General features: G+C 42.7%; 1 protein-coding gene across 1 annotated transcript in view; it reads right to left on the bottom strand.

Moving 5' to 3' along the window:
- The window catches only part of FASLG (Fas ligand), a 146767-nt gene that overhangs the window by 61092 nt on the left and 60585 nt on the right, over window positions 1-25090 (bottom strand). The window contains exon 6 of the transcript XR_014184154.1: window positions 13054-13115. The gene's annotated coding sequence lies outside the window, so the exon portion shown is untranslated. The remainder of the gene's footprint in view (window positions 1-13053; window positions 13116-25090) is intronic.

Here is a 25090-nt window from a genome sequence, read left to right as displayed (position 1 = left end):
GGATCAAAACTTTACCAAATATTTTAAATGGGGTCTTGCAAACAGCCTCTACAATTACACTAATGCTTCTTTGTCCCTGCTATGAATTTAAAGTCTGATGCATCACACAGCCTTAAAAGGCTTTCTTGCAGCTGAGTCACATTGGCAATCCATCTTTCTCTCTCCTTCTCCACCCTCCCTGCAGGAAAACTTTCCAGGGTATTGCAAAAGTTCTTGCTACTTCTCTCTTAAAAAGCAACATCGCACTTCATGCTACTGCTTTCAATCTTCACTTCAAAACACCATCTAGTTATTTTCCTGTGAGAAAAAACAATTCTCTACAGTAATTATATTAATCCCAACTGCGTCATCTGCAAACTTCATGGCCAAATATCTGTATAACCAAGGCGTATATTAAATAGGGTCCATCCTAGCTTCAATAATCCTGGCACCTCTCTTTACCTCAGTCTATCTCTCATCTTGTATTTTCCATTATGATTTTCACCAGGAAAGAGAAGGTCCTTATGGGGTTATGGATCAGTGTTATACTTGATTCTTGATTCTGTCCATGGTATTCCCCTTTTTAACAATCTTTTAACAAATATCTTAAATTACTTCTGAAATTACTGACCTTGGTGGCAGGGGGGGTGGTGAAGATTTTAGCTTTTTCCCCTTCCACTGCCTTCCCACCCTCATCCATTCTTCCTCTCGCATGTTAAGACTTGATACTTTCAGCTGCAAGTTAGGAAACATGTAAATTTCTGTTTGGTGTTTTTTGGTGGTGATGGTTTTCATTGTTGTTGTTTTGTGTTGGGGTTTTAAAAAATTTTATTTTTTCCCCATTTTTGAAGGTAGGTACCTCCTCTGCCACTTCTCTGTCCCCAAATTTAAAGATCAATTAAGAATCTCCTCAATCTCATGTGCCAATTCTTTCAATAGCCAAGGAAAAAGATTACTCAGGGGCTATGGTATTTTCATACTCATTAGCCTAAATTTTGCTTCCACTCCAGATGCTGAATTTCCCTTACCACATTCTCATTTTTACTACAGATTCCAGCATTAACCTCATATATCATCCTTACTGAAAACTGAGTTAAGGAATTAATTCAGTATTTGGGCCATACCTCAACCTATGTGACTTCTCTTCAATTGTGGCACTTCCTCCACAGACGCTTTCCTTCTGTTTGAGGCTGGAATTTTTCCCCTCCACTACTTGTTTTATTTCCATGTTTCATTTCAACTTTTTATCCATGTCTAGGCTCCAGGACATGGCTCTTTAGATATTCATGCCATCTTTGCATTTCACATAGTTTCTAGATTTACTCTTGCTTGGAGTGTTTGCTCAGCTGTGGAGACGCATGACTCTTCTTTATGGTAATTTCCTACTTGATGGAAATGAAGATCAAGCTTCATGTTTTTGGCTGAAATCCTATGCCACATTCTCCACAGTCAGATTCTGTCACTTCAGTTTCAAGGTCAGACAGATGTTTCTGCACACCATCCTAACAAACCATCTTTTGTACTGACAATACCTCCTACGTGCGCCAGAGCTTTCCTCTCCACCTGCCATCTACATATAATGGCCAGCAACCAGAGTCTTTCCAGAATTTGCATGAGCAGTAGATCTAAGTTAGACTAAATTTGTTACAATTAAGCCAAAATAGTATTAGCCTCACCATGGCTATTTCCAATGAACCACCTCTCTCGCCAAGACAAGCAGCTCTTTCTCACAAGCGAAAAACAGTGTTAACCAGTTGTGAATAAGCAGCTCTGATTTGTATCTCAGTGCATCCAGGAGAAACAATGAGGTTCACATTCTTCAGTCCGGAGGCATATCAGGATGCAAAAATATTCTAGGGTTAGGACTGCATAGATTCCTTGCTGAATCTAATCTCTCTCTTAAATCAGGACTCATCTTTACCCTCATGTTTGTGTTTTTCTTGAATTTGTGATTGCTCCCTAAAATTATTCTAAAATCAGTGATTAAAGGAAGCATATAACACAACAAAGAAACTAGATAACTTTGCAGCCCTATCACTTTTAGTAAGCGTGATGATAAACCACAAAGCAGTCACTTCTACTGATGAAACACTTTTCACTCCTTACATTGCTGAGGTTGGTACAGCACTAGCACCAAACGACTGTCACAGGCTCCTGCTGTGAACAATTTATGTTTGAACAATATATGTCTGAACAATTAGACTGTACTATGTAAAAAACTACCTCCCATGCACAGGCTACATGACACAGCCACTCTTCACCTTGCCAAACAACGAATCCCTTTTCCAAGAAAAGCAGCTGTTTGTCTTTAATGCTTTAACACATTATATCGGCCTCCAGCCACAATGCTGCCACTACAAGTTAGAAATGTACCTGGCACCTACTTTTTATTTACAAATTTGGAAAGCTAACTGCATTATTTTTTTCGCTTGTATCCTAGATCTCAGCAGAGAGCATAGAAGATCTTAGGCCAGGCTCTGTGTGGCTGTGATATACGCAGTCCTGCACATAGCCCTCCGTGGGCATCACAGTCCAGGGCCCATTGCAGTACCCTTAACAAGGTGAGGGAAATGAGCACTTCAACAGCAGTCCAATGCAGATGGTGTCTGCGAGCACATCCTGTCATATTTTCATAGCTCATGGGACTCTCCAAAGTGTGAGTATTAGAAATGTACAAAAATGTTGCACAGCCACAGTTTTGAGGTCATGAAAACCATATGAGCACAGTATTAGAAGTACCTCTGTTCTGGGAAAGAAAACATGGGATGTTTACTCCTGTCTTGAAGGCTAAGGCAAAAAGGGAATGTAAAAATCAGTAACCCTTTTTTGGGAAGGAAAATCTTGGGTGGGAAGAGCTAGGTCATGTCCATGGCATTGCAATTATTTCCACACAAAGTGAAGAACTTTGGCAGCAGTTTCAGAGAGAAAAAAAACGCAGGAAGCCAATAGTTTTGAGACTCTCTCATTCTGACTTTGGGAATTAGGTAGGCTGACGAAGGAAACTTCATTAACTACCCCTCTCAAGTTAGCTCTTTCACAAAGAAGGTCAGAGAGAGACCACAAGGCCCTAAGATCTTTCCACACCATGAAGAGCAAGATCTCTGCCCTATTTCCTTCAATCAATCTTGCTGATTTTGCACACCTCACAACAGATCTGTGGTCCACCACAGCCCTTTGGAAGGACGTATGTCTTCTCTGATGACAGCCTCAGCCTGTCCATATAGCTGTTGCTCATATTTGACAGTCCCCTAGTCTATGCTAGTTGTGTACCCATCAGGACTCAGATCTGTACAGGATTTATGTTTACTTCACACCTGTACTGCATCTCACACAGGGTCCCAACTTTATACAGGACATTCTGGCATCACTGTAGCTTGAATGCTACTGGCAAAATTCTCCTTAATAATACCTGTTTTGTTCAGTCTTGGCCAGACAGTGAGGCCCAGCAATTAAGTTGAAATCTGGAGTGCTTTCAGAGAAGAATGACTGGAGTGTCAGGGTACACCAGACTCCAACAGCTCAGATCTAGTTTCACATCTGCTGTATTGTGTATCACTTTCACTGCACCTCTTCCTTGGACTGCAGCTGCTGCCTGACTTGCCTGGCTTCTCTTACCCCCTTCCAGATATTCACGTTTGCCATTTCACTTGTCTTCTCCTTTCCATTCCTTCTGATCCCCACAGAACATTTTCCAAAGCCCTATGGAAACCATCAACTCATTCTCATACTCCTGCCTCCCTCTTTTCAAAGGGCAACTGTGACATCTCCAGATTCACTGATCTAACCACAGATAAATGCTGCCATTCAAGGCAGGATGGTGAAAGAAAATCTGAGCACATGGATGCAGGTAGCACAGAGGAGCTAAAAATAGCCATATCCCTTTGGAAATTTGAGAGTCCTCCTCTAGCAAGTGATGTCCCTAATGCCAGCACAGATGTGCTTTGTCACTCCAGGCTACACTCACAAAGACCCTTGTTCCTTGGGAATTCTGTGCACCAACCCAATACTACAGGTTTCTGCTATTATTCAAGTCTGGGAAACCTCTCAGGACAAAGGGAGACTGAGTCAGCAAGTTTACCTAGTGTCGTGGTTTAACCCCAGATAGCAATCAAAACCACAATAGCTGTGGGAGAGAATTGAAAGGGAATCTAGTGAACTGATATAAAAAGAAGTTTAATAAACTAACAAAATAATACTAATACAGTACTAATAATATATAAAACATAAATCTCAATAAAATAGTCAATGCAATTCCTCATGGACTCTGTCTGCACCAAACAGCCAGTCCCAGTAAGAGAGCACTCTGGTCCCAAACACCCAATCCCGGCAGGACACCAAAATGGCCAAAAGGGTGGAAAGGCCCAGAGGCCAACTGCAATACAGCAGAACAGCAAAAGGTTGAACTAACACAACTCCTGAATGGAGCAGAACCTGAACAGGTCTAAAAATCCAGAAAACTCAACTCCCATTATATACAAAGGGCGACATGCTAATGGTACAGAACATTTTAATTGATTAGTCTGGCTGTCAGTCAAGGTCTGCCCCATCTATGCTCCCCTTCCTAGCTGCCTCACACCTGAAGAAAAAAATCCAGAAATATCTTTGTCCCCCAGACAATGGCTAAGATATCCGTAAGTTCTTACATTCTCTTCATTACAACTCAAAACCACTGGAAAACTACTTGAAGAAAACCACTCTATACGGAGGTGCTACCTTATTATTCTCAAACTAAATCCAAACAATGACTGTGGCTAGCTATGAAAAAGAAAAAATTCTAACTGCATGAAGAAAACTGACTTGATTTCAGTCAAACCAACACACCTAGAGAAGTGATTCGGGATGACATCACCAATCACCAGCCCAAGGCTTGATGTTCTCACAACGCACCAGGGAAATCCCTTGGCAAAGGACTGGGAAAACACTAAGACAACTTCTTCTATCGTCTGATTCCCTTCTATCCACCTGAGTGACAGCTCCCACCATCTGCTTTTGTAACACTCAATGCCAGACACAGCTACACTCCCAGAGGCAGGAGGAGTGTACTTCTCAGATGGGAGATTAAATATGGCTGTCCTCAGCTTTAGCAATTTAAGGATTTGAAGTCATTTTGAAACAATTAAAGGTAGACAAAAGAAATAAAGCATCCAAGCACTAGGAATGTAGAACATAAATACTCTACTAGCTGTAGTAAGATGATCTTTGCAGGTATCAGACTCCTGATGCTTGGCACCGTCAGTTTGACTCAGTCTTTGTGACTGAAGTTCTAAATACCAATCCTCTTCACCCCTGGATTTGAATCAAGATGGTGTGACTGCTAACCACCAGCCGTCTTTGGCCGCAGACTCTTTTTGAGCCCAGCAGAGATAGATGGGCAGACAGAAAGAAGGGGTAGGTAGAGCAGCCCCATCTCTTCATTTCCCACACCTGGTATTTGCAACTCAGCCCCAGGACAAACCTTAGCTATCCTGTTTAGACAGTACAAGTAGATGTTTGGCTGTTTTCAAGTTTAGGGCAGGACTGGTATCCCTGGGGACATTGCCCCCATTCCCCTTTGTTTCTGTCCAGGGTTGTACGCAGAGAGTGTGATCCATCCTCCAAATGTGGCAGTATAGAGCTGCTGCCAGGCTCTGCTTAACAGCCAAGCCACAGATATGAAGAAGTGGCAGAGAACAGAAGAGTGTTTCCCACTTCCCACTGCCAGACCTCCTTATCAACCAAGAATAGGAATGCCTGCACTGGAAAGCGGACATCTGGAGAACCACAGACATGGGATGAACCACCCACATGTATTCTGATGTAGTTTTGCCACCAACAGAAAAAACTATCTCCACTCTGATTTCAACAGTTTTCTACCATCACTTCTCTCAAAAGCCAATTGGACACATTTATTCTCTAAGGACTGCTATTTAATAGAGGACCATCTGTTGTAATTCAGACCTGCATTGTGACCTGGTTCCAGCAGAAATCCTGGAGTGAGGCTGCTGGTACTTGTTCCACCAAAGAAAACAGCAAATCATTGTGTTAAACCACATGCCACCTTCATACATGGCTGTCAGTAGTGACCTTCACAAGGGAAAGGAGATGGCATTCAAGTAATGATTTCCATGATTCACAGGCAATAACACAAAAACATTTAAGGTAGGATTAGTCTCCTCTAGCATTTGGTACCTGAGAGCTGCTCAGTCTAACTGATCATCTATGTTCTCACTAAACGACAGGGAGAGATAAGTATGCAAAGAAAATTGTTTATCTCTGAAACCCATTCATCTAGTTTAGGGTGAGAGAAAGAATCCTCTGGAGATGACATTTTCTTCATGGCCTAGTCAAGGGGTCACTGCATGGAACTGGGATGATTTTCAATCAGTTTCTTACCAATTACTGGGCCCTTTGGTGGCAATCACGACATTGATGTACTTCGGAGTAAATTGTTAAATCCTGGAACAAATTATTAGAGAAGGTACTTTTGCATCCAAGACTTGCATACTCGACAAATACCCAATTAGTATAAGCATAAAGTGTGGGTTTGTAGCAATGCCTTTTAATACCAAAAGCCTCTGTTTTTCAGAACTAGCCACCTCTCTGGCCAGGCAACATTTTGTCACACAGGGTGTTTGAAAATCCCCACTCAAGCTGTTGTGGATTAAACAGCTGATTATACTAAAAGTACCAAGACTTATTCAGATCATTTTTTTTAAATACAATGCTGAAAGCCAGAGACAAAGACCAGGGTATGCTGGTCTTAACTGCAAAGAACAATACAAGAACTTTACTAAAGCTTAGGGATGGATTCCGGCACAGACACTTCCTATTTGCCACCCTCCTTTCTGCAGTCACTGCAGAAAGTTACGAGATACATCAAACCCAGAAACAAATTGAAAATAGAAACTGAGACACTAAGTATGTAGAAACTCAAAGATGGCCTATTATGTAATTATTGTTACTGGCACAGGAGAAACTGAAACAGATTATTTCTGTCTGTGTCAAATAAGCTTCAGAGTGCCCCTTCATACACAAACAACTGATACTAGAAGGAAATTTAAGCAGGATAAGTTGGCAGCAGAAGTACTTTACAATAGTATGGGTAGGCATCAGGATATGAAAGAGGATGGCTGATTTTAACATGAATGTGTTACAACTCATTTTGAATCAATACAATTACACTGAGTAAAACAAAGGGTTCTTGTCCAGTGCTGGAAATCAGATTTGTGCTCTGTAGCTTATCCCTACACAGTAACACCTGACTTAGCAATTCCCACAGTGCTGTGCAGCTCTGCCTCTTCTTTCAGCGCTCTACATGGGGAAACCCGCTGCTTTGCCTCAAGTCCCCTGCATCCTTCCCTATGGCAGAGGTTCTGCCTGTCTGAACACTGCTGCAATAAGCTCAAGGCAAACAGCCTTAATCTCCCAATGAGCTCAGATCTGCTTGCAGCTATAGACCATCCATCCCCAAGCCCCCTCCAAAAAAAGTCAGGAGGAAGGATCCATAATGAATTGCATGCTGTTGACTAGAAAGTGGCAATGTTATTAAAAAGATCAAAGACATGAGTATGCTGTCAGCAGCAGAATTGTTATTAAAATAGACAGAGATAAAAAAAGGTAACCAGAACAACCAATTAATAGAAGGACTTAGAGCCTGAATAAAGTGGGACTGCTTACACAGTAAAAGAGGTAGCCAAGAGAGACAACAATAATGAGAGAAAGCAGACTGGGAATCTGTGTTATCCTCTCTTGCAAGTAGAATGAGATATATATTAAAAAAAAAAAAAAAGATGGCATATGCAAAACTAGTGGAAGGAAATGCTCCATCACACAGTGCAGAATCAAGCACAGAGCCCTTGATCTCAGAAGTACCATGTAAAGGGCCAGGTGTGGAGAGAGAGTGGTGCATTTGGTCTCAGGAATGTGCTGGGAGGGCTCTATGCCATACCCATCCCCTGTCCTCCCCCCAGAATCACAGAATGTTAGGGATTCGAAGGGACCTCAAAAGATCATCTAGTCCAATCCCCCTGCTGGAGCAGGAACACCTAGATGAGGCTACGCAGGAATGTGTCCAGGCAGGTTTTGAATGTCTCCAGATTATTAATATCCCTTTTCTCCTTCCTGAATTGGTCCTATCTGGATAACAGTTCCTTCAAGATAAATGTCCCTCCAAGACAGCCTCCCTCCCCAGCACCTACACTCCTCCACTCAAGACCCCTCTCCTGCTCTTTTACTGAACAGCATTTGGGATTGGGAACCCTCAAAGAGACAGTTCAAAAGACAGGAAGCAAAGTCAAAAGGCTGTGTTGAAAGCTTCCTGCCTTCTCTCATTCTGCAGAGTTTCTTCCCATTCTATGCTCGTCATCTGTGAGGAGGAAGACTGAAAAGCCAAAAAATGCCTAAGCACCCACAGACACTCAGTACTGACCCCTCAAGTGCTGCTCAGTTGTCTGTCTGGAAAGCATTGCAGCCAGCAAGAGCGGCAAGACAGGAAACCTCCCCCATTAATTTCAATTGCAGGTTTGAAGCCAGAAAATAACTCTCTTTTCACAGATGTCAGAAGACGCTTTGATAGTAGCAGAGCAGTACATTATCTGGATAATAAAAAGCCTTCTATAAATAAAAACAGGAAAAAGTGACACACACTCTTAGCTTCTTTAGCTGAGCACGGAAGTAGGTAGTTTGCTAATACTTTTGATATCTGAAGCACTTTGGCCATATGTCTGTAAAGAACAGGCCTTCCTCAGAAGTATTTCCAAACAGTTCAATGCTTTACTGTCTTAGTGGTTGTGTCTATACTTCAGGTTTGTGACCTCCAAAGCACATCTCAACCACATGCCATTCACAGACAAGGGTCTATCTTGCTTAAAACACCAGGGCAGAATTTGAACACTGATCTCCTGGGAAAACTGGATCCACATTCAGGATTATAGTCCTTATCATTGTGTGGCAAATACAGCCTCACCTATACTATTAAAACCCAGAAAATTACCAGGTACTTTATCCTTGAAGTTGAGATGCATTGGCTGCATTGTGGTTATGTGTGATAAATTGTTCAAAGACCAGTTCCCAAGCTCAGCTTGCAATCAGATAAACTCAGTGATGGGCAAGCCTCCAAATTTATTCCTTGTTTAACAATTGGAGCATTACCCAACTCAAGACATGGAAACATTAAGCATTTGATAAGCAGAAGTCTGAGATTATTTGTTACATGGTGTAAGTGTTAAGAGCAATACTGACAGCCAGTCATTCAAGACTGCTCAGGAGCCATGGTAATTCATGATGTACTTGTGGTCTGTGTTGCAGCTTTGGTTGCAGGAGATGGTGAACGATTAGATGTAAAGATGACAGTGAGCCTTTCCCTCTGCCTTTCAGACATTTCTTTTGGCACTGCTGTCAAAGCCCTTGAGGAATTCTGAACTCACACACACACAGGGGTTTTTGTGCTCATTTCATCATGCAGCCTATGTACACAAGCAGCACCACACACAGTCTCATGTGTACTGCAGATAAATTATTTTCTTTTAAAAGAGGCTGAGCACCTATCTCTGGTATCTCAGAACACCCTGCTTCCAGGTCACTGCTAGCTTGCATTGTGGCAGTGCCACTTCCCATGCATAACACATTTTTGTTACCTCTTTCCCTTCCACACTCTTGTTTTTTACACATGATGAAATATTTGACCGCAATACAAAGAGATAAGAAAAGCAGGCTAGACTACCAAAGGTCATACTAGCTATTTCGACACTCTCACATTCACACCAGGATCTTTTATTGCTGCCTCCTGCACCACTTCACTGCTTGATTTCTTTGGAAATTGTCCAACACAAGTACAGTGTATGAGTGCCTTGACTTTGCCCAGCATTGGAGGAGATGGATTCTGTTGCTACAGTGTCTGTTTTCTTTAATGAAATAGCAAGAAAATGACACCATGCTGTTTCACATAGGCATGCACTTAGATACAAGAACATGAAGAATACAGCAGGGTTTGTGACAAAGGAGAAATTCTTGCATAAGAAAAGCCAAGCAACTCAGAACTTCCTCATGATGTGAAATCAGTGCAGGAACCGCACTCTACCTTTGACAGAGTGAAAGGGATGAGACTGCATCTGCATTCTTATGAACAATATTTGTTACTGAGAACATCTGCCCTGTATATGAGTCACAGCAGTCTTAGTAGCCTGGCTCTCCCACGGGCTCACCAGGAAGCGCCCTGGACCCTGCCACTGTGCCTAACTCACCTCCAACACCTGCTGCACTTGTCCAGGAAAGCTCTGACAGGGGAGATTCAGCACCTGCCATGGATGATTGATGACAGTGCCTCCCTATCCTTTCCATTAAAAGATATCTCTTAGGTCCAATTTGAATACTCCTCCACTACAACAGTTCATGACTTTTTGCTCTCTCCACCATGGATCTGGAGAACAATTTATCTTCCTTCCTGCATGTCCTTATTTGCACACTGTTGTGACCCTACTGAGCCTTCTCTTCTTAAGTGGAATAGACCCAGTTAATTTGATCTATGAAAGCATATATTTAATACCCCCATGGAAGAAAAAGCAAGTTCCTATTCCACTTCAGAAACAAAAGTTGTCAAGTGGAGTTCCTAGGGCACAGTCTTTACTCACTAACATAAGCTGTGACAGCTCAGGCTCCAGATCTTAGAATGAAACTGGTAGCCAAGAAGCTCTTACCCTAAAGTTAAGCATTTCTTTGATCTGAAGTTAAAGACAGACCAAACACGGAAATACAGACTCATTCCCCTCTCTGCAGGGTCTACATTAGGCAGATGTAAAGGAAGTGTGTTGTTGACATATCCAAAACGAGCCATTAGGAGGAAATAAATTATGCTTCCTGCAACTGTTTCTGGGTCCTGAATGGACGTAGGTGGACTGCCACAGTTCAAATAAAACAGCTGCTCAGGAGGCAGCTGTAAGCAGAGAGAGGTCACAGAGAAGTCAGACAATGCTCTCATTACATTGCTTGTGTATCCCAAAGGCTGCACAGCACTTCACTGCACCTCCTGGTCAGCTCCAACTCTCCCCCAACTCCCCACAGCCTGACCCATGGCTCCCAAACAACCTCGCTTGTCAACACCAGCTCCCCCTTCCAGACCCACAGACACGCCAGCTCTTCCACATCAATACGCTGCCCCTCTGCTGTGCATTTTATCCTACTTGCCTCTTTGTGATTTTCTTTTTTTTTTTTTTTAAACTTAGAAACTAGCAGCATTCCAAGTCCAAGGCAACTCCTTGCTGCTTGGTTCTGTTAACAGTAAAACTTTTTGGGTGCAAAGGAGAAATTACATGGCAAACCCACAGTCCAGACATGGATAGAGACGGACTCACTTAAGACACAGACACAGTCACAGCACTTGGCTGCTAAACAGGAATGCGTTTCTGCCAAGAAGACACAGACAGATCCTCATAATTTGGTTGGGTTTGGATTAATTTTTGCTTTAACTGCAAAACTGTACTTTCCTGTAAACTATGTGGTTTCTCAGCCAAATTCAAATGGGCACTCCAGGGACAGGCAGAAAACCCTGATCAGTATAGGATCTGCAGAGGGATCGATCAGATCAGCAAGGAACGCTGCCTGCAGCTCCAAACAGGAGGTGAACTGAGCAGTTGCAGCTAGTGTGAATGAGTCTGGCAAACTGACAGCTAACTGAAAACAGCATTGAAACAGGAGGTATTCACATTTCACATCATTCCCCGGTAAAAGAGGAAAGACCAGGAAAGAGCACAGTAATTGCCAATCACCTACTAATACTGGGAATTTGTGTGTGTTTCAGAAATAAGAAAAACTCTCAAAGTCTTTACAACTGACAAATAAGCCAAAGTGTTTGTGAATGCTCGAGATATGCTCACCCACACCAAAAACTTAGTTTGAGATTTCATTGTGGGTAGTTCCAAAAAGACACTGTCAAAAAACCCCAAAACATCAGTCGCTGAAGTTTAAAAATGTCCGTTTTTCCCCACACATTTTCAGATAGTTTAAAGATATATTGTTGATCTAACTTCAAAAGGTGAAATGTGTGCTCCTCACATTACAGATAAATGAAATTCAGGGTGAAGGGTGAGATGATAAATTTGCTCAAATATTCACGATAGTGAAATCTGAAGGTGACTGTGAAGAGTCACAGAGGGCTCTTGTGGTCCAGGGTAAGTCAAGAGAAAACCAGCAAATTAATTTCAAAATCAATAAGTGCTATCTAATACAACTTGGGAAGAAAACCTACCAACATACACATATGTTAATAGTTACTAAATTAATTGGGAAGGAGAACCCAATGTTCTTGTGCAGAACACTGAAGACACAAACTCAGCACTCATGAGATATGACAGAGCATTAGGGGAAGATACACTAGAATTAGAAACACAAAGAGAGGGGCAAGGTGAAAAAGCAAAAGCTTAGAAGCTTGAGATTAGGTAAAGAAGGATTTTTCAGTTTGGAAAACTTTACTACAGGAGGAACAGGCAGTAGGCAGACATACAGCTGTAAGTGAAAAGAAGATAAAAAACCAGAGATTATTTATTTCTCATTGCACAAAATCTAGGGGCAACCAATGACATTTTCAGGCAGCAGATTTATAGGAAACAAAAAGAAATGTTTTGCCCTACTGCATACTACTACACCAACTGTGCAAGCTCCGATGGAAAACTACAAAGGCCAAAAATACAAGCAGATTTGAAAAAACATTGGACAACAAAATGCAGTCTTCCAAAATCTGTAAACATTAAGCCCATAAACATGACACAACCACTGTAAATCAGAGATTCCTGAAAGTAAAACAGTGCAGATGCTGCTGTCTTCTGAAAGCAATCCCCATCAGCTCTTCTCAGGGCTAGAATCAGGGGCCAGGTAGGATTGGCTTTGATGCTTACAGAAGAGCCCTCATTATGGCAAGCAAAACTATCTACCTCCTAGAGAAGGGAGGTTTCTCTTATACACACACAGATGCAAACCTGTTCTCCTGAAAACAGCCACTTTCAGTACAAAACACTTTTGAGATTTTTTTGAAAGATCTAGCTGATACCTGAACAACAATTTTCTCTGTTCCTACTGGAGAGTTAACACCATCTGGTATCTTACCTGGGAGGAGAGCATGGACTGTCGAGTGTTCAGCAGGCTGTACTTCAGAAAGGCCAACAGGTCTGAAACAGAGAAAACAAGGAGAAATGAAAGAGTAAGTACAAGAGACCACAGAAAAATACAGCAGGAGCTCTTGAGAAGCTCATTGTATTGTGCATGGTGCCAACTCAGCTGTTTGCAGAGAGGTTAATACCAGGAGCTGAACAGTCATGAGAACACAGCACGAAGAAGCCAATTTTCTGTGAATCAAGCCAAAATATTTTTCATCTCAAGCAGCAGTTCAGCCTGGAAATATCTGCCCAAGCAACAGAAACTTGGGGGAAACTTCAACAACTGAGAAGCTGGGCTAACAACTCAGGCCTTGCTGCCCACTTTGCAGGGGCTGGGTTGTTCCTCAGGCTACCTCAATTCCAATAGTCACACTGGGAGCTTCTGAAGGCAAGACTTTGTGTCTTGGCTACTCCTGACGTCTAAGGAGCCCAAAACATTTGACAGCCCTTCGTTATTTGTGTTCTCTTCACAACATGGAGATGTTTCTGGTTTGGAGACAGAGGGATTAATATGAGTTGTTCGATGGCAGAAGAAATTCTTCAAAGGGAGGTGGACCACCTCACTCCAGCAGCCCAGGTCCCAGGGGCTGCTGTGACACTGATGCACACGCAAACTGCATTTTGCAGCTGCAGAGTTTTGAACAAAATCTCAGACCACAGAATGAAGTTTCTTACATGTGGGAGGAAGATGCCAGAAAACTGTAGGTGTGTAAAGCACGTGATTGAAATACTAGAAATCTCACCTAGGTCTTCCCTTTATAATAGGGGGTATCAAGTTCCCACTGCCAGGTCTATGAGCAGGTTAAGCTCTGTTTATGCAAGTGCAGATCTGTCTGACTTTAGGACAGGCGGTAAAGAGCAGTGAGAAAGGGGAGAATTCAAATGGCTCATTTTGTGTACGCTGCCTCTTGTTGCCGCAGGAGAACGGGGCCAGTCTCCCCCCCTTTTCCAATTCACTCTGCCCACCATGGTAATTTATTTGATTACATTCACCCACTGGTGATAAACAGACAAGCAGGGAAAGCAGAAGTGCCCCGTTCACAGAAAATCCTGAAATCAAATTGGTATAACCACACACCAATTCTTAAACACCAAATCTCCATAACACCTACCAGCAAAGCTAAAACACAACAGATTTTTGTCTGTTACTAGGGCATGAGATATGCAGTTCCTTAACACAGCCTCAATAGAAATATTCAGAATTTACAGTATAAAATACAAAACAAGTCTCAAATTTATTTTTAGGACTCCCTAGGCATCTAGACTTTCTGTCTCAGAACCAGTGAAACATAGGAGGATTGAAACTAGAGTTACACAGGAACTTAGAAGCCCTGCATAGTAGTTTTATGACAGCTAAGATATATTTCATCATACTGGCCACTACCAAAACAGAGAATGGGTGAAATCTCTTCTGTGAAAGGAAATCAGTGGAAGTTTTAGCATTGACTTGAACAGGGTCTGGACTTCAGCCCTCACAATGAGAGTCACAGAGAAAGATGCAGAAAAGCAGGCAAGTCGCAGATGATGTTCGGAGGTGATGCATTAGTTGCAGTGGTTTAGCACAGTACCGAGAATTAAATTTTGTTTTGTTTTGCTTTGCTTTCTTTAAAGGAGAAAATATGTGTTCCTTGTGTTTATGTTTGGATAGGACATAATGTCATACAAGAACTGAAGTTTCCACAAAACCAAATAATCAAATGCCACTCCCTCCCTCCCCTGCCTCCCCCCCTTTTTTTTTAATTTTAACTTTCTGTGAAGAAAATTATGAAGCAAAGTTTTGGTCAGGTCACTCATTTCTAACTGAATATTCCACTTTCTTGAACTGTAATGCAGCTGTTTCACTTCCAGGCAATATCAGATAATGCAGAGCTACACTTCCCTCACAGTCTGGAAAAAGTTACTCTTACTAGGCTCTTTGGAGGAATGTGTGTCTTCGTAATGTTAAATGAATTTCTGATTAAACCAAGCCCTGTATAATGCTGCAGGAGCCAAAATGAGTACAGAGTACTCAGCTGGAAGATCAGCCCCCGAGACAGACTGTATCAAAGCACGCTCAGAAGCTGTAAGACTCATGAGCTAATATGCTTTTGGGAAAATTGCACTTAATAGTGAACTAGAAGGAAAAACAGAAATCTGTAACTCAGTTTTTTAAACCAAACTATTTTGACCTGGGAAAATATCAAAAATATATCAATGTTTTAAAATACACTTTTTCCTGACACATTTCAGTCTAACAATAACATTTCCAAGTTTTGTCTTGATTTGGAAATTCAGAATTTTGCTCAGCTTATTCTGGGATTTTGCAAGTCATTGCGATGGGCAGACAGAGACTAAACAAGAACACATGGCCCCTTCGAACCCGCCTAAACCTCTCCAACCTGTCTCTTGGGAAAAGGATAAGAAGTCTCTCCTGGGATTATCATATTCACTAATTCAAGGCAATCAAGTGATTTTGGTTTTTAATAGAAGCACTTCCGGGATGTATTTATTCCAGTTACGGAAAAAAATGAAACGCTTTCCCGTCTAGACAGTAGCGCTGTGCCTAAGAGTAGCTACTTGTGATGGCTCAGAAGCAGACAAAACCTTCTGCACTGCCAATTCACCTGACTGTGCAACTCTTCTGAGAAATCTCAGGCAGCTTTTTCCAATTAGGACAGCCTTGCAGCCTTATTTGGACTAAAATCTACAGGACTGCTGGGCTACATTGTTAAAGACCGTCACTACTTTTTCATTTTCTTCCTTCACAAAAATAATGGAGACTTTAAAGCAAACACTCACCTGTCAGCAGGTTTGCTCTGGACAGAGGCATAATCTAAAACTAAAGGGAAAGCGGAACAGCAGTGGTGCCCATCTTCTCTGTGACAACTTGGCAGCTAGACCACCTGCCGACAAAGACCAGATCTCTAAATGTGCCTGAGCCTGAAAAATCAGTGGAGGTACTTTTACGTGTTTACAGATGTTTGGATTCTAACCTTACAACTGTGAATTCAAACCACGCTAATTACAGCAAGCTGAGAACATGGCTTATCCATCTCAGGACATACAACTGGCTAAAGCAATACCTGCATTTACAGTCAAACCAAATGTTAAAACCAACAGGCCTGCCAGATTGTCCCATTCAAGCAAATGAGGATGCTGCAAACATGGAGCTGAAACAGGAGGATACAAGCGCCCGTGATTCGGTTTGCTGGCAAGAGACAGGCACTCTCCCAGAACCAGGAGGCAGTGGGTGGCAAAGTCCTAGATCACCTTGGAAAGGACAACAACTCAACAAGGGTACAAGGCGGGTAGAGAAAAAAGAAATACATTCTGATGTCCCAAAAACAACTTCCAACCAAAGACAGAATTATCCAGCTAGGACATGGACCCTGCAGCTGCACTAGTTACCACAGGGAGCTCCTGCTCCTGCCACAAGAGCACAAGTTGACATGGCTCACTGCACCTACTTGCTCCAGAAAACCAGACTGGTAGGAAACAAGGGCAGCCTGAGAAGGGAGTTTGAGGCTATCCTCAGTGTTTTGGGATGCTGGGCTTCACACAGAGAGTTCTCAAAACATGTCAATACAGTCTTTTTTTGACTTCCACACAAACCAATAAGAAGGTGAAACAGGTTTCAACCCTCATTCTGCCTTACCCCTTCTGAAAAACCTCAGTTGAGTCAGAATGAGTCATTGTGCCACTGCCCACTCATATGTTAAGAAAAAAAAAAAAAAAAACAAGAAAAAAAAAAAAAAAACAAGAAGAACAAAAAGAACAGATATTATTGTGTTCTCTGTAGAGATTAAGTATAGTGCAATAGTTTCAGGTTCTGAGGAACAAAATGAAAAGCATCAACTAGCAATAGACTCTGAATGTTGGAATAAGAACAAGGCTGGAATAAGACCATACAGGTGAAGAGCAGGTTGTACAACCCAACAGGGATCCTTCTGCCGTTGCTGGCCTGACTGCTGGGCTCCAGCTCTATTTCGGACAGACTGTAACCCATATAAGGACAGACTGACAATACTCCTAAAGAAACTATTCTGCCCAAGAAAAAAATCTCAAATCATTACCACACAGTAGCAGCCCTAAAGAATCAAAGTGATGTGGTTTTAACTATCCTCTATCTCTGACAAGATAAGCAGTAGTAATTTCAGGTAGCAAGAGCTGGATTTAATTGACCAGACCATTGCAGAAATGGACAATATCACAACAAGCTCTACAGACAAGCAGAATTAACTGAACAGTCTGTTTTCTACCACTGTCTTTAAGACTGATGGTTGGCAGAAATAGATAGAGTTAGGACCCAGAAAGTAAGTCATCAAGAAGGATCATCATTATAAACCACTGCTGACCAGAGCAACCAGAAAACAGAATCTAAACATCTGCAACATTTGAGAAGAAAACTGAAGAGAAAATACAAGGTCCTAAGCAGCCAGCACCTGCCACGGATAACAGAAATGCTAAGGAGAGGATGACCTAAGACCTCTAGGGATGATAGGCAGGGAATTTCAGCAAAACATGAACAAAATACTACATTAAGTGGGGTAGGAAGTGATACAAGACTGTAAAGTTTATTTCTAACGTGGTTTTGCTGAACAAGTAGGTAAGAATCTGTGTTACCAACTCCAGTGAGCTGATCACAAATTTTTACTATGTCTGAAATAAATACATATTTTAAGTTCCAGCTGCAAGAATCAGAGATGCTGTAATGATACAGCAAAACTCTAGAAAACAGGGTGAAGCAAGTACAAACTAGAAGACCAGACATGAAAACAAAATAAAAAGTTCCAAATTAATTACTAAAAAGAAAAAAAAAGTATACTTTAAGAAAATCCCTTTGCTTTGGACTCCATACAATGGTATTTAAATATGATTTTGCCCATACATTTCTATTCACACCCTATAGAAAACTTAAAACACAGACTTTGTTCCTAATTGTTGAAGAAAGCAAAGAGCTGCTAATATACTTCTCTCGGGCCTAGGTTAAAGCAGCTTTACTACTTCAGAGAAGGAAAGGACTGTGGACAGAGGCTTGGACAAAGAGAGCAAAGAAGAACAAAGACCCTAACAGCAATATAGTTTCTTGTGGGAAACTTGAGAAAGGAGAAAGACAGATGAGAGAAGGTGGAACAGAGGGCAGACAAGCTAACAGGAACCAGCCTACAGTTTGTCTGGAAACACTTAGAAAATAAGACAATCAGAAAAACAAACAAGCAGCACGAGATCCAAAACAATGTGCTAAGCCCAACACAGAAGCCTATTGACCATGCAAGATCAAACACACAAGGGTGGAAAGGATGAAGACAGAGCCATGTTCCCTCATGGGGACAGAGGTCTTTCTGAACAAGAAAAGACAGCTTCTTTGGACATGTCCCTTGATCAGAGGAAGAAGACCCATCAAGGATGGGGCTTGGGCACACTCTGAGAGCCTGTAGCACCAGCCTGTTCTTCTCTGCTCTCCTATGACTTCCAGAGTTTACCATTGGAGGAATTGCACCCACACCAGTAGGAAGGGGTAGCACTGAGGAAGCAATAGATGAAAGTGGAGTCTGTCCTTGTCAGACAGTTTGGGGACAAGAGCTTCACTCAGCACTTCATGGGTTAAGCCCCACACAGCCTGCACAAGGAAACCATTGTGCTTCTGCTGCAGACAACTGAAAACTTGCTCGTACTGTCTCGGAGGGATGAATCATGCGGAGAGAAACTCTGGCAAGCATCATGAGGAAGGAGCATCGCAGTCAGAGTTCCCAATACAAGCAAGCAAGATACTGGCAAATAAGAAATGACATGGCCTTACAGGCTGTCTAGCAAGAGCATCCATCTGGAGAGACTGTCTAGCATAACTTCTCAGGTGTGCTGTGAATGCTCTAATTGAATTTGCATAGCTTTTTATGTTTGATGCACCAGGCAGCCATCAGGGAAACAAAAGCACTGTTTAGTACAGTGCTCCTAGCTATGCAGTCCTGCCTCTAGAGCCTGAGCCTGGTGCCATGACCCAGCACTATTGGCTTCAGGGTGGGAGCAAACAGCTTCCACAAAGGCTGAAAAGGAATTTGTGACCTGCTATGCCCTCCTCAAAATGAGAAGTGAGGGAGTGGAGCTAGACCAGGCATTGAAGAGAATGTAGCCCATATTGAGTTTGTCTGCTGGGGAACCCACTTCCCACAAGGCCAGGGAAAGGGCAGAACAGACTTACAAAGTAATCACTATCACAATGGCTAAATCAGAGTTCAGCTTTTCTGGCAAGGCTTCCAAGAAGAAGCCCTAGAGGTTCCTAAACCCAGGGAAAAGGAGACATGAGGCATGCCTTCAGACACTCTTCCCAGACACTGTGCCTAGCTCAGGGACAAACGGCCCAGTCAAGTATAACTATACAAAGAATAAGAAATAAATATTGTCTGGCTAAGCTTCCCAGCAAGGTCACCATCTCTCATTTCTTCCAACATTAGCTCAGATCTCAGGAAGGCAAAACCCTGGATATTTCCAGGCACCTAGAGGGAACTGAGGATCATGTTGTCTCCGTGTCACACATGGATAGCTCACATCTTCTCACATATCATCAGCAGAACTGAGTGTGATATTCCCAACACAACCATGCCTCACAATGCAGAAAGCTGCCCAAGCTGCATCTCAGGTCTAGATTATTAAGTGAGCCTGAAATCATGGTTCTTACTCACTTAGCTTTCTGAAATATTAATGCTTATTAGTATATCACTATTCATCTCAGAAACAAAACCTCTAAGACTGTTAGTGTCCTAGTAGAGAGCACTTGCATTTTCCATCGAGAATTAGGGTCTTTGGGGATTCTTTGGGTTTTCTTTGTAAAGCTTCAGAATACATTAAAAAACTTCCATGATACAAACCTGCTATCTCTCTGCTTTTACCAGCAGAAGCATCCAGAAGCTGTGTGCCTGCTCTCAGTGCAGAATACGTGCACCAGTCACACTCACTCATTTCCACACAACTGTGACGCATCTGGGGTGTGCTTGTTCCCAAAGACACATGACGCATTCAAAATATTGTTCCTCAATACCTGCTTTACGTTGAGTAGTTAATTTCCAAATAGATGGTTTTACCATTCACATAGGCCCTTGGTAGCTGATGAAATAATTAAATGCTGAGCATGGCTTTCACCTGAATTTCTGTTGGTCTTAAGGAGGAACTCTGTTAAATGAAATCAGCAACCTATGAAAATGCAGGCATGATAAAACTGCCCTCTAGTGGGAAAGCCCCAATCGCATCTGCAGCCAATGTACAGAGGAGCATTTGGGGGGTTCATGGCACATCTCTGAGCCTCAGGGGCTGCTGGATCAGATAGCAGTTTCATCCTGCTAAACTGTTCCTGCATCTGGCTTGGCTGAGGCTGCAGCCTCTGAGGGGCCGCCTGCTGCATTCCCAGTACAGCCACGCCAGTGTCACTTGGGCTTTTTCAGCCAGCTCCTTCCAATACTGCTGTTCACTGGAGCCTGCTGAGGACATCCACTGTCAGCTGGCACCACCTGTCCATTAGGGAAAAAAGACTTAATGGGAGCAAACTGAAAAAAAGATGGGTAAATATCACTGGCAGACAACTTAGCATTATTAAAAAACCTGTCATACACATGATGCTCGCACTTGGCCAGCATCAGGGCTGAATGCACAGCAACAGTGAAAGCTGAAGCCCTAGAGACCAAGAAGTCTTCCCAGCTCCCCATCCACAGAGATGCCATCATGCTGTACCAAAGAGTCAAGTACACCCACAAGCCCCACTCTTCTTCTGCCACATGCACTAGGCAGCCCAGCACCTTAAAGATCTTCATGGTGTTACCCCTTTTTGCAGCACAGTGGGGTCAGGCTTGATCTAAGGATGGAGATGTGTGCCCAGCATCTCCTTTACTAGAGGAATTACGTGACAGCTAGGCTTCAGGAGGTCTATAAGAAGGAGAAAACAATGCTCCTTATCAAAAGAAAATTAAATCCAGATAACTGTCTCAACCGTGAAAACTTATTACAGAAAGGCTGTAAACAGGAATAGAGAAATTACAGCACAGGAACTGATTGTGCAATGGTTATTACATCAGCCTCCTACTTCCAAATGTACCTTACCCATCTTTAATTTTCAAGGCAAAAATGCTGAATTTTGGGGTGACTATGCACTGTTTTTCCAAGGATACAACCTTTTTTTTCTGCCCAGAAATGCTGTCTTCAGGCCAGATTCATGACATATGCTCAAATCAACTTCCCTCCACCCCTGAAGCCACATACCCACGGGTTCACACACTTTCCAGCTGTATCCAACTCACTCCTCCTACTTCATACTCAGATGTGAAGGCCAGACACATGGAGAAACACGGTGGTTCTCTTTAGTCTATGGAAGAGATGTGCTCAGATTACACCTGGCTTTTCATTAAGAAAACCTCACACTCAAGGCATTTTCCATGGTTTTGTTCTCCAGGAAACTCAGTTATTAGCTCCATTGCCCTCACTGCTGTGACCTTCTCAGTGTCTCCAGCTCTGCTTTTAGCCAAATGACTCCAGAGATGAAACCAGCTGGTCACTCTCCAACAGTCCCACCCAGCCTTTCCCACGGCCACAGACAAAGCTGTTAGAGCTGCCATAGAATTGCAGCCCTTGTTTTCACCAGTCATACCATCTCCTTGCAGGGCTCATTGCCTGTCTCTTTCCAAAAACAGTTAGTTATTTTTAGCACTAATTACTCAATGTAGTCAGGACCCTCATGTCTCTCCACCATACTGAAATAAGAAAAGCTTTAATACCTCACTGCCCTTTACATACTTGTTTACTTTCTCTGCAACAAGAGACAGCTCTCCTTGCACTCTTTCTTGCCACAGATTTAGAGATGCAACACACAGCTTCCCCTAAAGTGCTGCCTGTCCCCACGGAGAAAGGCTCAATCACTGCACTCTCACACATGGTACAAAACAAGCTGTACTGTGCTCTCATGGCCACATCTCACAGCTGCACCTTGCAAATGCTAATGTGTTCATATCCACTCCCTGTGCCTGTAGCACAACCACACTGTGACATGCGAGTTTGTCGCAGGGGCCCAGGGTAGGAAGATGGAGACCTTGAGCCCTTGCAGTAGGGTCTGTCAAACATGCTCTACACAAGGTCATTCACATCCCTTCAGCAACCTCTGCTGTCCAACACTGTTCAATTAACCCTATTCCACCAAAACCACATCCAGCCAAGGTAGAGACAAAAGAAGGGATGAAATAGGTGCAGGGTCTAAAACTGGGTTGCACTGGTATAACACAAGATTGCAGCATCCGTTCCTCTCCCCCTGTGCAGGGATGCACGCAGAAATTAGAGTATATTCTTGGCAACATGAGTCAGCCCAGTAACGTTCCTGCTGCCATTAGTTGCTGTATTGAAACTCTGACCTCACATTTAAATATAACCACTACAATAATGTGACACCATCCACTCTGGTCCCATCTGCCTGTACAGCAAAGTGAGCCCAGACCACCAGGGCCCCATGTGCCCTGGTCCTTCAGACATCCCCAAGAAACCTCTCTCCCTGGCCCAGAGCACCAACAGGGCAGTATTTGCTGATCTTTCACTCCTGGATGATGATCCCAGCTTGGACCCTGCTTATTATTTCCACCCCACAGGATCTAAAGGCTTTGGCCAAGACACCACACAGATTCACAGGCTTTCTGACAGAATTTGATTCCTGAGCAGGACCGCCTCATACCCATGGTTTGTTTATAGAGCATTAGGCCAGACAAAGACCCACCACAACTCTTTCCCATAAGCAAGATGTGGATCTGTAATGTCATCCTGAACAGCATTCCTCCCTTTCTACAAAAAGCCTGGGAGCAGCACATATGATTCTGCTAAAAGGCTTGCACATACAAGCTCTCACCTTAAACTAAAATAGCTAGTGAAGGAAAGCACCTACAGAAGGACTAGTTTCATACTGACTGAACCTTGCAGTTGAATTCGGTATTCTGCAGGCTAATTCAAGGCTTTCTGCTTGCCTTTTTTTCCCCTCCAAGTTTATAAAAAATTTTCTCTCTTCTACTTCCAGAAACATATCTGCACATTGTGCCAGTAATTCCTTACTCGTGAAGATGGTAGGGGGACATGGACTGCTAGCATTAATCTTAGAACAGAAAATGCTCAACTCACTGACTTGGACAATTTTTCATTTTTTGCCTTCAGAGCTTCAGCTCTATCACCTCAGTATGCCACCATAGTAACAAATATTCATAAAGTGGTATCAGTTGAACACATATTTTTAAATTGTTAGGTTTACTTTTTCAAGTTGCAGTTTCCTTTGATCCTGATGACATTGAGAGCCCTTTTGGGAGAAACCTAGAACTGGCCTCCAAAATAATTCAAAACCTGATATGGCCAAACTACATATGACAATTCAGGCATTCAGATCCAAAGGTATTTTGCCTCAGGCTACTGGCTACAGCTGTAGAAATTGCCAGTTTTGCAGGGTTATATTGCAAAGTCAACAGCCTTTTCTTATTTGAGCATTTATTTTTCCCATGCATGTGAAACAACTGTTTTTCAATGACACCAGAGGAGATCCATAAGGTCTCTGCAAGTACTTCCCTGCCTACCTTGTGCTCTTAAGAGCAGCTTCTGCTCTCCAGTACTGTAGCATGCAGAAGTTCTACAAAGGGAAAAAACTTGCATAACGGAAGATGTGCAAACTAAAGCCTCCACTTTTTCCTCAGCTCAGACTTTAGTCTTCTATTACCAGCTTCAAAATTACACTGATAATGAAGAAGGAAAAGCTGAAGATTAAACTTTGCTTCCGGCTTTGTCTCCACATTTGTAATTTTACAATAAAGTTTGGACTAAGATATTTCAGGTTTTACTCTCATATACATTTAAAATTTAATTGCAGAAATAGTTGCCTGATCCACAAGGGAACAGTATGCTTTGAAAGACAAAGATTTCAGAATACAGTATCCTTTCTCCAACAATGAAGACAGACTGATCTGACATATTATTTCTTATTAGAGAGTTTTGCTTTGCCAAGGTGATAGCTGTTTGTCTCAAACTATGACCTAGAAGCATTCAATCCAGTTAACACATCTCAACTGAAATGCATACTTAGTTACTAAATAAACCAGACTAAATCTATTTACTGCACTGATTTGAAGAGAGGAGGTGTTACCAGCAGTTCTTCACTTAGCAGATACCCTGCGTGAGCTCCCATCCACCCCACCAAGCCCACTGTCCCCCTCCAACATGTCTGCACAGGAGAGGGATGGGAGAGAAAGCACCAAGTGCTCATAAGGATTCACCAAAACCCTTCTGGACCCAACGGCAGCAGCTGTTTTTCCTCCTTCCCCAAATGCAGCATGTGCCAAGGGACCTAGGACAACATAGACACCCACGGGATGTAACCAAATGAGTGATGGACTAGAAGAAAATAGAAAACACAGACTTCATTGTGACTCCAGCACCCAGCTCTAAGTAATTTTGAAACTCTCCTGTACCACAGTGGGAAACTCCTCCGTGTTGGCAGAGTGGCTTGGCCTACCCTATCAGAGCAAGGTGCTGTATTCTTTACATATTAGTGTTCACTGGTTTGGGGATCACCACTGCACATCAAGCTTGCCTTTATTGCTTAGCTTCTCCCTGTAATATCTACATGTGGCAGGGCATAAATACCACAATGGGGAAGATTGTGTGTGGGGAACAGCCAGTAACAGTAAGACTCAGACACACAAAAGCAAACGTCATCCTCTCTCTGAAAGCTGTATCTGAAGGGAGGGCAGGGAAGACTGGAAGAGCAGCTACCAAATGGACTGGAAATCCCCTCAAGTGCCTGGTCCAGAAGTGGGACAGCATATAGTGAAAACACACTGAGAAGACAGAGGCCTGCTTTAAAAGAGAGATTCCTTTGTCCTCCCTGGGATTTTAATCACATTGTATGGCTGGGCAGAAAGGATGATGTTAAGCAACAGCAAAATGTAGTTACAAATCCACCTTCATCCAGAACCTGATGAGTTGCAAGTCAGCCTCCTATTGGTGCT

This window comes from Streptopelia decaocto (assembly GCF_964273445.1).
Source record: "Streptopelia decaocto genome assembly, chromosome: 5".
NCBI classification, from domain to species: Eukaryota; Metazoa; Chordata; class Aves; order Columbiformes; family Columbidae; genus Streptopelia; species Streptopelia decaocto.
The sequence above is the reverse complement of the archived record's forward strand: the minus strand, read 5'-3'. Positions and strand labels throughout refer to the sequence as shown.